Source organism: Carcharodon carcharias, chromosome 20 (genome assembly GCF_017639515.1).
Source record: "Carcharodon carcharias isolate sCarCar2 chromosome 20, sCarCar2.pri, whole genome shotgun sequence".
In the NCBI taxonomy this organism is placed as follows: domain Eukaryota; kingdom Metazoa; phylum Chordata; class Chondrichthyes; order Lamniformes; family Lamnidae; genus Carcharodon; species Carcharodon carcharias.
The window spans coordinates 37,228,898-37,245,516 of record NC_054486.1 but is presented as its reverse complement, the minus strand read 5'-3'; the positions used below and the strand labels follow the sequence as shown (position 1 = coordinate 37,245,516).

Here is a 16,619-nt window from a genome sequence, read left to right as displayed (position 1 = left end):
CATTTGCAACCATCTTCAGCCAGAAGTGCCGAGCGGATGATCCATCTTGGCCTCCTCCGGGGGTCCCTAGCATCACAGATGCTAGTCTTCAGCCAATTTGATTCACTCCACGTTAATCAAGAATCAAGAAGCGGCTGAAGGCACTGGATACTGCAAAGGCTATGGGCCCTGACAATAATCTGACAATAGCACTGAAGACTTGTGTTCCAGAACTTGCACACCTCTAGCCAAGCTGTTCCAGTACGGCTACAACACTGGCATCTTCCCAGCTAAGTAGGAAATTGCCCAGGTATGTCCTGTACACAAAAAGCAGGACAAATCCAACCCAGTCAATTATTGCTCCATCAGTCTACTCTCGATCATCAGTAAAGTAATGGAAGGGGTCATCAAGCAGCACTTTCTCAACAATAACCTGCTCACTGATGCCCAGTTTGGGTTCCGCCAGGGCCACTCAGCTCCTGCCCTCATTATAGCCCAAACATGGACAAAAGAGTTGAACTCCCAAGGTGAGGTGAGAGTGACTGCCCTTGGCATCAAGGCAGCATTTGACCGAGTGTGGCATCAAGGAGCCCTAGCAAAACTGGAGTCAATGGGAATCAGGGGGAAAACTCTCTACTGGTTGGAGCCATTCCTGGCACAAAGGAAAATGGTTGTGGTTGTTGGAGGTCAGTCATTTCAGCTCCAGGACATCACTGCAGGAGTTCCTCAGGGTAGTGTCCTAGGTCCAAGCATCTTCATCTGCTTCATCAATGAGAAGTGGGGAGGTTCGCTGGTGATTGCACAATGTTCAGCACCATTCGTGACTCCTCAGATACTGAAGCAGTCCATGTCCAAATGCAACAAGACCTGGACAATATCCAGGCTTAGGCTGACAAGTGGCAAGTAACATTCGCGCCACACAAGTGTCAGGCAATGACCATCTCCAACAAGAGAGCATCCAACCATTGCCCCTTGATGTTCAATGGCATTACCATCACTGAATCCCCCACTATCAACATCCTGGGGGTTACCATTGACCAGAAACTGAACTGGACTAGCCATATAAATACTGTGGCTACAAGAGCAGGTCAGAGGCTAGGAATCGTGCGATGAGTAATTCACTCCTGACTCCTCAAAGCCTGTCCACCATCCACAAGGCACAAGTCAGGAATGTGATGGAATGCTCCCCACTTGCCTGGATGAATGCAGGTCCTACAACACTGAAGAAGCTGGACACTGTCTAGGACAAAACAGTTCGCTTGATTGGCATCACATCCACAAACATTCACCTCCTCCACCACCGACGCACAGTAGCAGCAGTGTGTACCATCTACAAGATGCACTGCAGGAATTCACCAAGGTTCCTTAGACAGCACCTTCCAAACCCATGACCACTACCACCTGAAAGGACATGGGCAGCAGATAAATGGGAATATCACCACCTGGAACTTCCCCTCCAAGTCACTCACCATCCTGACTTGGAAATATATCGCCATTCCTTCACTGTGGCTGAGTCAAAATCCTGAAACTCCCTTCCCAACAGCACTGTGGGTGTACCTACACCACATGGACCGCAGCGGTTCATGAAGGCAACTCACCACCACCTTCTCAAGGGCAACTAGAGATGGGCAATAAATGCTGGCCCAGCCAGCGAATCCCACATCCCGTGAATGAATTAAAAAAAAGACATTGATTCCTATGGGAACGTATGGCTCACTTTTCAGGAACGCAAACACAATATTAAGTGAGGGCTTACAGTAGTGCGTACAGTTTTGGTCTTACTTGGGGAGGCATATACTTGCATTGGAGGCCATTCAGAGATTCAGAGAAGGTTCACCAGGTTGATTTCTGGGATGAAGGGTTTGTTTAATTAGGCAGGTTGAGCAGCTTGAGCTATTATTCATTGGATTTTAGAGCAATGTGAGATGATCTTATTGAAACATAAGACTCTGAGGGGGCTGGACAAGATGGATGCTGAGAGGATGTTTATCCTCATAGGGGAATCTAGAACTAGAGGGCACAGTTTCAGAATAAGGGGTCTTCCATTTAAGACAGAGATGAAGAGGAAATTCTTCCCCAAGGTGTGTTAGCCTTTGGAATTCTCTATCCCAGAGTGCAGTATACAGAAAATATATTCAAGGCTGAATCAGACAGATTTTTGATCTACGAGGGAGTTGAGGGTTATGGGGGCAGGCAGGAAAGTGGAGTTTTTTTTTATTCATTCATGGGATGTGGGATTCGCTGGCTGGGCCAGCGTTTATTGCCCATCCCTAGTTGCCCATGAGAAGGTGGTGGTGAGCTGCCTTCTTGAACTGCTGCTGTCCATGTGGTGTAGGTACACCCATCGTGCTGTTAGGAAGGGAGTTCCAGGATTTTGACCCAGTGACAGTGAAGGAACGGCAATGTATTTCCAAGTCAGGATGGTGAGTGACTTGGAGGGGAATTTCCAGGTGGTGGTGTTCCCATCTACTGCCCTTGTCCTTCTAGGTGGTAGTGGTCATGGGTTTGGATGGTGCTGCCTAAGGAGCCCTGGTGAATTTCTGCAGTGCATCTTGTAGATGGTACACACCGCTGCTACTGTGCGTTGAGGCCACTATCAGGGCAACCGTGATCTTATTGAATGGGGGAGCAGGCTCAAGAGGCTGAACGACTTACCCTTCCTCCTACTTCTTATTTTCTTATGTGCGGGATCTAGTTAGTTAAAATGGAACCAAAGTTTGACACGAAAACCTGTAATGGAACAGTATATGATCTTTAGGGAGGAGATGTTTCAACTACAGGATAAGTACATTCCAACAAAAGGGAAAGGCAGGGAACCAAAGCCAGCGCTCCTTGGATGACGAGGAGAGAACAAATATGATGAAACAAAAAAAGAGGGACATACATCAGGTGAATTATTCAAGTGAGAACCTAATCACGTACAATAAGTAGAGAGAGGAACTGAAGAGGAAATTAAGACTGGCAAAGAGAATCTGTGAATAGAATGACAGTTAACGTTTAAAAGGTATCCACAAATCTTCTACCGGCATGGTAAATCTTAATAAAGCTGTGGTTAGGCCACAAGTAAAGTATATATCCAGTTCATGTCACCACACTTTGGAAAGGAATGTGAGGTTCCTTGACTGCATGCAGAGGAGATATACCAGAATGGTTCCAGAGATGAGGTAATTTAGCTACCAGAATGGGTTGGAGAAATTGCAGTTGTTCTCTTTGGAGCAAAAAAGATTGAGGGGAGATTTGATAACGATGTACAAGGTTATGACAGGGCTAGACACATTAGACAAAGAAAAGCTGTTCCCATTAGTTGATGGTACAAGGTCTGGGTAACACAGATTTAAGGTTTTGTGTAAAACTTCTGGGTGAATATCAGGAAGCACTTTTTTTATGCAGCAAGTGGTAATGACCTGGAACTTGCTGCCTGAGGGTGGAGGAAGCAGAGCTGATGAATGGTTTCAAAAGGAAATTAGATGGGCACTTGGGGGTAATAAACTTGCAGGTACACTGGTATAGAGTGGGGGAATGGGACTGACTGTATTGCTCTACAGAGCGCTGATATGTATTCGATGGGGCGAATGGCCTCCTCTGTGCCATTATGACTTTGACGAGGCGTAATTGAGGCAAATTCTTAGATGCATTTCATGGGGAGCCCAGATAAATACATGAAGAAGAAAGGAATGGAAGGATATTTTGATGGGATAGGAGGAGGCTTGTGTGCAGCTTAAACGCCAAAGGAGACTTGAGGTGGATCGTCTATTTCTGTACCATAACATTCTTTATAATTGCATCTATGACTACATTTCTAAAGTGTTTAATTAGTTGTGATGTACTTTAGAATGTCCTAGGGTCATGACAGGACCAATGGAATTGCAATTTTTTTTTCTTATTCACAAGAGTAAGTTGATTGACTGGAATCTTCCTGTTTGCCATTTAATGATTTGACTGTACTGGATAAGACAAGAACAAGGAATCTGTTCTTGGAGTCTTTGTTATCATGATGCCTTGTTGTGCCATTATTTAATTTCATAAAAATAAGCTGTTCTAAAATAATTAACAAACCTTTCAGTGCTTATGTTTTTGCAAAATTTCTGTTAAAACTGCAAGCTTTGATAGTTGGAAGTAATCTCAATGAGTCATATTGATTAATCAAATTAATGATTGAAGCAAGCTAAGTTATTGATGGCCTCCATTAATGTTAATTTAACTTGCTCACACTGTCAAAGTAACTTCACAAAATCTCTTACCTGGCATTGTTAGCTCTCTTCATCTAAACATATTTCATAATCATGAAATTACATTAACAAAAAACACCATTGTAACAAATAACACCATATTAAATAGTCTAGTGAGAGATCAGACATGTTGAATGGATGATGTTTAGTTGCGACCAATTCCCTCCTCTCCCCTTACTTCCTAAAGCCATTAGCTGTTTTCTGATTTATTGGGCACTAATTATTCCCTGCTAGATTGAAGATGTGGCCATTATTAGTCTGCAAAGCTCAACATTGAGTATTAGGAAGCCATTTGATCACAGGTGGCTTTGTTATATAATTCCACTATGCATTCCTTTAAGCTTGAATTTGCATGACCAACATGTACCGTGTTATTGATTTTGCTGATCTTTGCAGATTGTTGAGCATACTCAAAGCATCCTATGTAGAGAAAAGTGACGAAGCCAATTACTTTCATCACCACTGAACTCTGGTGTGTTTCTCAGTGGTCACCTACTCTTCCAACAGGGGTCAATGAATTGAGGTCAGGAGTGGGAACTCTAACTAATTTGTCCTCCTACTCTTATCATCCAGGAACTGTTGAAGCCAAACATGTAGCCGTTTGTTACCATCCGTTTAGGGACCATTAGCATTTAAAGAGAAATCCGAACACCTTATTTTAACCAGTAGAACTACACTACAAGATTTTGGCCTGTAACTTCCAATCTCCAGGGCATTATACCGACGGGGTACCCCAGGGATGTGCTGGCCCATTCCCCTCTCCCCGGAAGTCCCCACATAAGGATTGCATGGCAGTCGCCCGGGAGGTTCAAACTTCCGTTGGGCAAATGCCCTGCGCTGGGAGCCATCTGAAATTCTGATTGAAATTGCAAACTCCAGATGGTTCTGACTGTCTTACAACAATAGTTACCCAGAAAATGTTGGAAGAATTAAAACCACTTCTAACCCTCTGGGTAACTATAATACTGACCACCCCAACCCCCCACGGGACTCCACCCACACCCCGGCCCTTCTACAGGATTCCCCGACTACCTCTCCACATCCTGATTACCTCCCAAGCCCGCATGAGATTCTACTCACCTTCCCTGACCTCACAGGAACACCTGACTACCCTCCCCACTCCTTCCAAATACCACCCCCATTCTGCCAACACTAGTGCCGTAATACAGGGGGCGTATCTTCCTTACTTTTGACTCAGCTGCTCTCAACAGAAATTCGGGCGAGAAAGGTGTGGCTGCATTTCAGGGTAAGTAACTAGGAGTGGAGTGGCAATCCAACTGTGATTGCCACTGCACAGAATTTATGGCCCAATATGTTTTTAAAACAAAAACAAACTTTACTGTATAGAAAAGACTTTTAAACAAAACAAACACTATTAACTTAAAGCACACAAGATTACAGTTATACATTAAGGTTCATCTTATAAAACATTGCAAAAAAAAATCTATGCTTGATCAACACACAAGTAAACACTTCCAGACAACACTCCCTTACAGATGGCCAACTATACCCAGTAATATTGTCCAAGGCAAACTGCTGTCGCTTTAATAAAGGCATACCAAATGATCCCTACCCTCATCCACTCTGTGGTGGAATCCACTTCAGAATAAAACTGCTTGTTGCAGACCATAACTTTTCTGGCTTGGCTGGATGATTGATTGAGACTGCATCCTCTCCTGGCCCAGATGCTCCAGCTATAGCTCAAACAGCTCCAGCTATCTCTAACCTAAGCTCTCCACAGTAACTCTAAAATATCCTTTTCCTCTTTCATCTCTGGTTCCATTATTCTTATATCTCTTTGAAACTCAATCCTCCAAATATAAAATCGTTTGTGTTCCTATCTTGTCTTTGCTTTTGGGTCAATAATATCCCCACTAATATTTACCTATGGGACTCCTACAAGATGTAAGCATGTTTCTTTTTACCTCTGACTCCCCTTTGATATTCAAACAAACTCTCAACTTATCTAAAAATGCAAATGTTAGATCTAACCTACTTACTTGTACCTCAAACTTAACACCTCTAACCTTTCCATGTTTCAACCCCCCCCAGACAGCCTGACTCCTATCAATCTCTTGCCCAGCCTAATTAAATCTCTCTCTTTCATGCACACACACACACACACACACACACACACACACACACACACACACACACACACCCCAGCCCTAGCCTTCTTTATAGAATAACACAATATTCTCCTAAAATATTTTTTTAAAAATCCATTTCTACCCTTCCCCCAAGAATTCTCTTATACTCTTAAAAGTTATTTACTTCTGTCAGGACCACCCAATAGTTTGCCACAGTTCTCTGGAAATTACTTTGGCCTGTATATTCCAAGCAGCAGCAATAATCGTCAAATTGCCGCTGTGCTCGAAAATTCCCTTGACTTGTTGCAGCTTTGCATTTTTCCTGGAGTCTTCCGACGCCAGCTTTCACAGAAGTGAGCAGCGTAACTTTCCTCAAGGGAACTCCATCAGAGCAGAGAAGAGACAGGGAAGACAGCACACATCCCCTTTTTACAGCACTAGCTGACATAAGGTAAGTTTAAAGGTCCAGTTTTAATCTTAATGAATGGATGAGTGGATGAATGAGTGAGAGGATGCGTGGGTAAGTCAGTAGGATGGGTGAGTGGTGGTCAAGTCAGAAGGGTAATTTGTTGGTCGGGAGGGGTAGTTGGGTCAGCTCGGGGGTGGTGGTTGGGTTGGGGGGGGTCAGGTGGTAGCCAGGTCGGATCGGGAATTAGTTGGGTGGTTGGGGAGGGTGGTCAGAGGGTGGCCAGAAAGTAGACGGCTTGGGTTGGTTGGGGGGGGTCAGTCAGGTAATTGGGGAAGACTTCTCAGCTGGTCGGTGGAGTAGTTGGGTCAGCTTGTGTTGGGAGTAGTTGGGTGATTGGGGGTCTAGTCAGCTGGTCAGGGGAGTAGTCTGGTTGGGGTGGTCAGGTAGTAGTCTGGTTGGGGGGTTGTGGTCAGGGGGTGTGGTCAGGTGGTCAGGGGGAGTAGATTGAAGTGAGTAGCCAGGTGGCCCGAGTGGGGAGGTGGGGGAAGGGGCAGGCCTCGGGTCTGGGGGCAGTCGGGTGGTTGCGGGGGTGATAGTCAGGGATGCAGGTGGAGTGACTTGGGGGTTGTATAGTTACCCAGGTGTTAGACTAGGTTTTAATCTGTCTAACATTTGCTGGATAGCTATTCGGGTTAGCTCTGTGGAAGTGCCCGAAGGCAAGGGAAGATGGGAATGTAGAATTCGAAACACAAACAGATCAGCCATGGTGTTATTGAATGGCAGAGCAGGCTGGAGGGGCCAAATTGCCTACATCTGCTCCTACTTCGTATGTTCGTATGAAGTCTCTGACTAACTCAGAGTCAGAGGCATGCGTGAAGGTTCCTGTGGAGCAAGAAAATTGCCCATCAGAAGTTGAACCTTCCCAGGTAATCACCACGTAGCTCCACTCTTCAGAACTTCCACAGGGTTCTGACACCCATCTGTGCAGTCTCCGACGCTCCGGAGACTGGAGGATTGGCCCTTTAATTCTCCTAGGTTTTAGCTATTCTCAGAGTTAAGGCTGTCATTTACTACCTCTTGACTATGGATGCCTCAGTCCCTTGTTCTGGTTGCCTTCTCAATACTTCCAAGTTGATCTGCTTGGTGCTTTCTTTTGCCACAAGAGTCTTGAGGACCACTGTATATGCTTCCACTCACTTCAAACTAGGCAATTTTCCAGCTTCTTTTCCCTCATGAATTCCGAACTGAGATTAAGTTCTACCTTCATTCCACACGGTGAATGATGAAGTTAGCTTTTTCTTTGCTTACAGTGCAGGCTTACTAACTGTCATTTACTTTGGCTATCTTCTCTCAGTGAATTGCAAACTACACACACGGGCCCAGCTGCAACTAACTCTCTCAGCAAACACCCAGATAAATTGAACCAGAGAACCTCTGTAAGCTCCATAATGATGTAGCATGCGGTAGGATGGCCTCACATGTAAATTATCCCTCATTTACAATTTCATCTTTGATGTGAGGAAGTAAGTGGGTTTTGCAATCTTCCAGGATTTATTGCATGTTTTTAAACTAATTTTGCTCCTATTCTGTACACTTCTACAATAACATCTCTCTGGACTGCCCTTCAAAGTCACAGAACCACAGAATTGTTACAGCACAGAAGGAGGCCATTCAGCTAGTGTCTGCACTGGTTCTCCAAATGATTCATTCATTCACTGCCAATCCTCCAACTTCTCCCTGTAACCCTGCACATTCTTCCTATTCTGAAATGATTGCAGACATCATGTTTGCAGTTCTTTAGCTAAATAAGCCCACCTGCTATGATTTTACCTTTCTAAACCTTTTAACTCAACATGACCCTAACCTTTTAAGTGTAATAAACTCCAAGCTTGTTTGAATAGAATTCACCCCCAGGGTTGCTGATCAGCATCTTAACCAGATGTACCCATTTTTCCACATTTAACCTACAACCTAAAAGTTATATTCTTGAAACTAAAAGTTAAATTTTGAAACACAGGAACCATTAACTAGATATCTGCAAAACCTCTACTATCACCCTGCATTTGCTTCAATTAGAACAGGCCAAGTGTCAAACTTGGGATCTTCCTTATTTATATGGTACAACAGTTCACTGGATAAACTTGGATTGTCATTATGAGGGAGGCTTAAGGTGAATTCAAGTGAGTTATTGGTAAACTGCTTCTCTTGCTGTCCTGAGGCTTGACACAGTATTACTCTTATGCAAGCAAGTTACCTGCAGCTTGTAAATGCTTGTAGGGAGGGCATAGTGCTGGGGAGAGAAAATCAACTGAGATACTTATTAAAAGCCTGTATTTACAAACGTCTCCCTACCTGTTATTAAAATTACAACGTGAACACACAATTGCTGATGGATATTTAATTCCTTTCCCTCAGAGTGGTTTGATTATGCACTCCAATCTGGCATAATGAGCTGCTAAAAAATCTCCCCAATCCAGGTATAACATGATGTCCTCCACATTACGCAATATATTCTGGAACACTTTTACCTTCTTTACTTATATAAAAAAATGCATTCATCTTAGTACCTTTAATGACTGCTGGACATTTCAAAAAGCTTTACAGCCGGTGAAGTGCTTTTGAAGTGTATTCACTGTTGTAATGTAGGAAACATGGCAGCCAATTTGCATTCAGTGAGGTCCAGTAAACAGCATGCAATAAGGACAGATAATCTGACTTTCTGATGTTGATTTGAGGGATAAATATCGTCCAGGACAGTGGAGATATCTCCCCTGTACTTCTTCAGAATGGTGCCATGGGATTTTTTATGTCCACTTGAGAGAGCAGACAGAGTTTAATGCCCCATCTGATTCTGCAACACTCCCTCAGGCCCGCACTGGATTGTCAGCCTTGATTTCTATGCGCGAGATCTGGAGTAGAAATTGAAACCAAAACCCTCTGACTCAGGTGAGAGAGATTGACACCTCATTTCAGAATCATACTTTGAAAGAATATAGGCCAAGGGCTTATGACTTAGGAACAGGAGTAGGCCATTTGGCCCTTCAAGTCTGCTCTTCTAAACGATAAGATCATGATTGATCTGATTGTGGTCTCACTGAGTGATGAGTTGGGCTGCATTTGACTGCTTCAGTTGGAGTTTGGTGAGTGAGGGAGTTTTAAGGGTTAATTTCTATCGACAGTCTAGTCTTTCTTTAGTTAAGCAATTAACTAAAAGTTGCTCTCTGGGCTGGGAGAAGGTGAGTTTTAGTCCAGCTTTAAAACAGGGCTCATTCAGGCTCTTTTTGCAGCTAATTGGATCACTGGCTTAAACAAGTTTTCAGAAGATAGAATCAGGGAGCATAAAACAGGCCATCTACAGTACTGCCTTGTCTGCACTGAGTGCTGTCTTGGGCTGCATTTGAGTGCTTCAGTTGGAGTTTGGTGAGTGAGGGAGTTCCGTGAAGATGAAAGGAGGTGATCCTTTCATTTCCTACCTTTCCTCAGAAAGAAGAGCAATGGCCTTGGTAAGTAGGACTTGATGAGTATTTCTACTGTCCTTAATATTCTCTAAACTAGAAGTAAGAGTAAAAGGAGTAATTTAAAGGTAAGTCATGGCAGGGCAGCTCAGTCACATGGAATGCTCCTGTGCAATGTGGGAAGTTAGGGACAATTCCAGTGTCCATGGTGACCATGTGTGCAGGAAGTGTCTCCAACTGCAGCCACTTGAAATCCGGGTTTTGGATTTGGAGTAGCGGCTGGAGTCATTGTGGAGCATCCACAGGGCTGAGATCTTCGTGGATACATGCCCAGTGAGGTGATCACATCGCAGGTAGAGTGCACAGGCAGAAAGTGAATGGGTGACCGCCAGACAGAGTAAAGGCACTAGGCAGGTTGTTCAGGAGTCCTCTGGGTCCATCTCCCTCTCTAACAGATTTGCCATTTGGTTTCTGAGGGGAATGCAGTGAGAGCCAAGTTCATGGCATGAGTGGCTCAGCTGCACAGGGCGGGGAGAAAAAAAAGAGTGGGAGAACAATTGTGATAGGGGATTATATCGGAAGGGGAACAGACACAACTTTCTGTGGCCGCAGACGTGACACCAGGATGGTACATTGCCTCCCTGGTGCCAAGGTCAAGGATGTCACTGAATGGCTGCATGACATCCTGAATGGAGGGTGAACAGCCAGAGATCGTGGTCCATAGGTCGTGGGCCAATGACATTGGTAAAAAGAGGGATGAGGACCTGCAGGCAGAATATAGGGAGCCAGGAAATAAATTAAAAAGCAGGACCTCAGAGGTAGTAATCTCAGGATTGCTCCCAGGGCGATGTGCTAGCGAGATCAGGAATAGGAGAATAGACCAGATGGATGCGTGGCTGGAGAGATGATGTAGGAGGGAGGAATTTAGATTCCTGAGGCATTGGGACCGATTCTGGTGAAGATGGGACATGTGCAAACTGGACAGGTTGCACCCCTGCAGGACCGAGACCAATATCCTCGCATGAGTATTTGTTAGTACTGTGGGGGAAGATTTAAATTAGAGCGGTGGATGGGAGCCTCAGTGGGGAGACACAAGAGAGGGAAATAAAGATAGAAATGAAAGGCAGAAAACTGGGAAGCAAAAGTGGAAGGCAGAGGAAACAGGGGCTAGCAGATGTGTAAAAAGACAAATCTAAAGGCACTGTACCTGAATTCACGGAGCATTCACAATCAGGTAGATGAATTAACAGCGCAAGTAGATGTAAACAGATAGGATATGACTGCGATTACAGAGACATGGCTGCAGGGTGCCAAGGCTGAGAACTGAATATCCAAGGGTATTCAATATTTAGGAAGGGCAGGCAAGAAGGAAAAGGAGGTGGTATGGCGTTGTTAGTTAAGGATGAAATCAGTACAATAGTGAGAGAGGATATTGGCTCAGAAAATCTAGATGTAGAATCAATCTGGGTGGAGCTAAGAAGCGACAAGGGGCAAAAAACATTAGTGGGAGTTGTCTATAGGCTTTCAAACAGTCGTGGTAAGGTAGGGGGATGGTATTAAACAGGAAATTAGAGATGTAAGTAACAAGGGTGCTACAGTAATCATGGGTAACTTTAGTTTACATGTAGACTGGGCAAACCAAATTAGCAATAATACTGTGACAGATGAATTCCTGGAGTGTGTACGAGATGGTTCCTCGATGTACTGGTCTAAAAAACCAACTAGGGAACAGGCTATCCTCAATTTGGTTTTGTGCAACAAGAAACGGTTAATTAATAATCTTGTGCGTGGTCCTTTAGGGAACAGTGACCATAACGTGATAGAATTCTTCCTTAGTTTGGAAAGTGAAGTAGTCCAATCCGAAATTAGGGTCCTAAACCTAAACAAAGGAAACTACGAAGGTATGAGGCATGCGTTGGCTAAGATAGATTGGGGAACTTCATTAAAGACATGGCTATGGATAGGCAATGGCTGATATTGCAACAATTATATATTTCTTTCTGGCGCAAAAATATGACAGGAAAAGTGGCTCAACCATGGCTAACAAAAGAAATTATGGATAGTATTAGATCCAAAGAGGAGTCATATAAAGTTGCTAGAAAAATTAGCAAGCCTGAGGATTGGGAGCAGTTTAGAATTTGGCAAAGGAGGACCAAGACATTGACTAAGAGGGGAAAGATAGAGTATGAGAGTGAACTTGCAAGGAACATAAAAAAGGACTGTAAAAGCTTCTATAAGTATGTAAGAAGAAAAAGATTGGTGAAGACAAATGTCCAAAACGGGAGAATTTATAATAGAGAACAAGGAAATGACAGAGCAATTAAACAACTACTTTAGTTCTGTCTCCACGGAGGAAGACACAAATAGCTTCCCAGAAATACTAGGGAATCAAAGGTCTAGTGAGAAGGAGGAATTGATGGAAATTAGTATTACTTAAAAAACAGTACTGGTGAAATTAATGGAACTGAAAGTCAATAAATCCTCAGGGCCTGATAATCTACATCACAGGATACTAAAGGAGGTGGCCATGGAAACAGTGGATGCATTGGTTGCCGTCTTCCAAAATTCTGTCCCGGAACAGTCCCGGCAGATTGGAGGGTGGCAAATATAACCCCACTATTTAAAAGAGGAGGGAGGGAGAGAGATAACAGGGAATTACAGACCGGTTAGCCTGACATCGGTGGTAGGGAAAATGCTAAAGTCTGTTATAAAGGATGTGATAACAGGACACTTAGAAAACATCAACAGGATTAGACAAAGTTGACATGGATTTATGAAAGGGAAATCATGTTTAACAAACCTATTGGAGTATTTTGAGGACCTAACTAGCGAAATAGGTAAGAGAGAACAAGTGGGTGTGGTGTATTTGGATTTTTAGAAAGTTTTTGATGAAGTCCCACATAAGAGGTTAGTGTGCAAAATTAAAGGGTAATATATTGGCTTGGATTGAGAATTGGTTAACAGGAAACAGAGTAGGAATAAATGCGTCTTTTTTGGAATGGCTGGCAGTGACTTGTGGGGTACCACAAGGATCAGTGCTTGGGCCCCAGCTATTCACAATATATATTAATGATTTGGATGAGGGAATCAAATGTAATATTTCCACATTTGATGATGACACAAACCTAGGTGGGAATGTGGTGAGGAGGATGTTACGAGGCTTCAAGGCTATTTAGGCAATTTGAGTGAGTGGGCAAGTACATGGCGAATGAAGTATAACATGGATAAGTGTGAAGTTATCCACTTCGGTAGGAAAAACAGAATGGCAGAGTATTACTTAAATGGTGATAGATTGGGAAATGTTGATGTACAAAGGGACCTGGGTGTCCTTGTACACCAATCACTGAAAGCAAGCATGCAGGTGCAGCAAACAGTTTAGAAGGCAAATTCATTGCAGGAGGACTTAAGTACAGGGACAAAGATGTCTTACTGCAGCTGTACAGGGCCTTGGTGAGAACACGCCTGGAGTGTTGTGTGCAATTTTGGTCTCCTTACCTAAAAAAGGATATACTTGCCATAGAGGGAACGTAGTGAAGGTTCACCAGAGTGATTCCTGGGATGGCAGGATTGTCATATGAGGAGAGATTGGGCCGACTATACCTGTATTCACTGTTTGGAAGAATAAGAGGGGATCTCATTGAAATGTATAAAATTCTGACAGGGCTGGACAGACTGGATGCAGGGGTGATGTTTCCTCTGGCTGGGGTGTCTAGAACAAGGGGTCACAATCTCAGGATGTGGGGCAGGCTATTTAGGACTGGGATGAGAAGAAACTTCTTCACTCAGAGAGTGGCGAACCTGTGGAATTTTCTGCCATAGAGGGCTGTGAAGGCATCAACGGGTATGGTAGGAGAGCAGGATCATATTGAATGGCAGAGCAGGCTTGAAGGGCTGAATGACCCCCTCCTGCTTCTATTTTCTATGTTTCTATGTAACTCCACTTTTCCATCTGCACCTACGTAATCCTTGACTCTCTTGTCTATCAAAAATCTGCCAAATCAGCCTTGAATAAATTCAATGATCCAGGCTCCACTGCTTTCTAGGGAAGAGAATTCCATGGACTAACGACCCTCTGATGAGAGAAAACTTTTTCAAAGTCAGGATTCCCTCGAGTGGAACATATGACCCAATAGTGATGGAGGAGCATGGTGGTGGGAGATCTTGTTTATGTCAACAACAGGACCTCTGTTTTTATTTTTATTTTGTTTCCATTTGCCAATCAACCAGATTGAGAAGTTGGCTGGTGGGAAAACAGGAAATCGCAGCCTGGGACTCTCCCCAGCAATTAGGAGAGATCGGAGTTTGGGGAGTAGGGTGCAGAGAGAAGAGCCCAATAATCAGGAGGGAGAGATTTAGGTATTTGTGGGTGTTGGTCAATCACAGCCGTGAAAAGTGACTGTGATTGACAGAAGGAAAGTGGAGATTTGCTTGAAGGGCTGGAGAAGCACTCGTGGCCCACAGGGACTTGCACTCTGTAGCTGCTTTTGTCATCCTAGTAAATCTTCCTTGCGCCTTCTCCATGGCCTTGACATCCTTTCTAAAGTGTGGTGTCCAGAATTGGCACCAATACAGTCATCGGTGTGCCAGAAAAAGTGTAACACTGGAACAAGGAATGTTCCACATACCCCACAAAAAGATAGGTATAATTAGGGCCCATGCGGGTACTCTTTTATTGGAGGAGGTGAGACAATTAAAGGAGAATTGTTCAATGAGAGAACAATGAGAGGAGGCTGGTGGTGGATGTTCACTGTTTGGGCCTTTGGTCAAGGAAGATATGGCGAGCCCTCAGACCTTCCTGATGGGGGATAGAGATGTTGAGAGATTTGGATTCCATAGTGAAGAGGAGGCAGTTAGGGCCAGGAAATTGGAAATTATTGAAATGACATCAGGCATCAGAAGAATCATAGATGTAGGTGAGAAGAGACTGGACAAGGGGAGAAAAAAATAGAGTCAAGTTAAGAAATAAGTTCAATGGGGCAGGAACAGGCTGAAGCAATGGGTCTACCAGGACAGTCTGTTTGTGGATTTTGGGAAGGAAATAGAAGTGAGCTGTTCGGGGTTGGGGGTCTATGAGGTGGGAAGCTGTTGAGGTAAGATCTCCAAATGAGATGAGGTCAGTGCTGGAAACAATGGTTTGATATTCGGTCGTGGGATTGTGGCCCAGTAGAAGGTAGGAAGGCGGGGGGCGGGGGGGTTGGAGGTTAACTGTGAATTTGGGTTGGTGAGTTTACATGGAGGGAATGATTGAGGGAAGCTAAGAGGATCAGAGGAGAGAGAGCAAGTTGAGTTGAGGTGGAGATTGAAATCACCAAGGATGAGAAATTGTTTGGTGCAGAGGGCTAGGAAAGAAACCAGAAGAAATCTCGATGAGAATATTTTCTTTATACTTGAGAGGACAGTAGAGAACGATAATTTTGAATGAGAGGTGAGGAGGTGGAGGAAGGGGGATGCTCAAAGGAAGAGAACATGTCAGAGGTGTAGCAGCTCAGGTCAAGGTGTGATCTGGTGATAAGTGCCAAACAGTCACAGCATTGGACTTGACGGGCAAGGGGTGAAAGATATAGCTAGGCAGGGAGGCTCCATTGAGGGGCAGGTAGCATAATATGTTAAGGCCATGATATCAATGCAATCATCCACAATAAGTTCATGGGTGGCAAAGGTCTTGTTCATAAATGAACAGACACTCTAGAGGGAGATGTGTAGAGAGGTGGTGTGAGCTAATCTGCTGACAGAGTCCACAGGGTCAGCAGTGGGAGGGTTGAAAAACATGGGAAAGATTAGCCCCCATTGGCCTTACTAGGCAAGAAGGTCAATGAGAGAAATGGATGGGCAATTGGGGTTGCTGTTCATGCTCAATCAGTGCCAAGTTCTGTTGGAGGATGCAATGAGAGAGATGGAGGGAAGGTACAAAAGCAAAATATTGCAGATGCTGGAAATCTGAAATAAGAATAAAAATTGCTGGAAAAGCTCAGCAGATTAAGCATCATCTGTGGAAAGAAGAGTGAAGCTTTAGCGTACCCAAGAGGGAATCAAGCCTAGGAATGTGGTAAGAGAGCAGGAAGATCGAGGAATACTGAAAGATTAAGGTAGGGAATTGCGAGGGTCAGAGAATCTGAGAGAGGAGAAGTAAAAGGAGTCATGACAATACAAGAGAGGGTCTAGAAGAGGCACAGAAGAAAGAAGTTAGAAAGTTGAAGTAAAGCGATAGGCTCGGGTCCAGAGCGGCAGTCAAAATGCGCAGATGAATGGACTCTGGATGCTCAAGTTATTTTGGCCTAGTTACTTAAAAGTTAGGATACATATAAAGTTGATAGAAAATGGGAAGTAGGAAACACAAATCTCCACTGCATCTTCACCAAGGTCTTGACAACCTTTATAAATTGTGGTGTGCAGAACTGGATGTAATAATCTAGCTGTGCTCTAACCAGTGTTTTATAAAACATTAGTGTAATTTTCC

The 16,619-nt window shown here is 44.0% G+C and overlaps 1 protein-coding gene across 1 annotated transcript in view; it reads left to right on the top strand.

Moving 5' to 3' along the window:
* Positions 1-16,619, top strand: part of wdr21 (WD repeat domain 21) — a 165,794-nt gene that overhangs the window by 22,580 nt on the left and 126,595 nt on the right. The window lies entirely within an intron of this gene.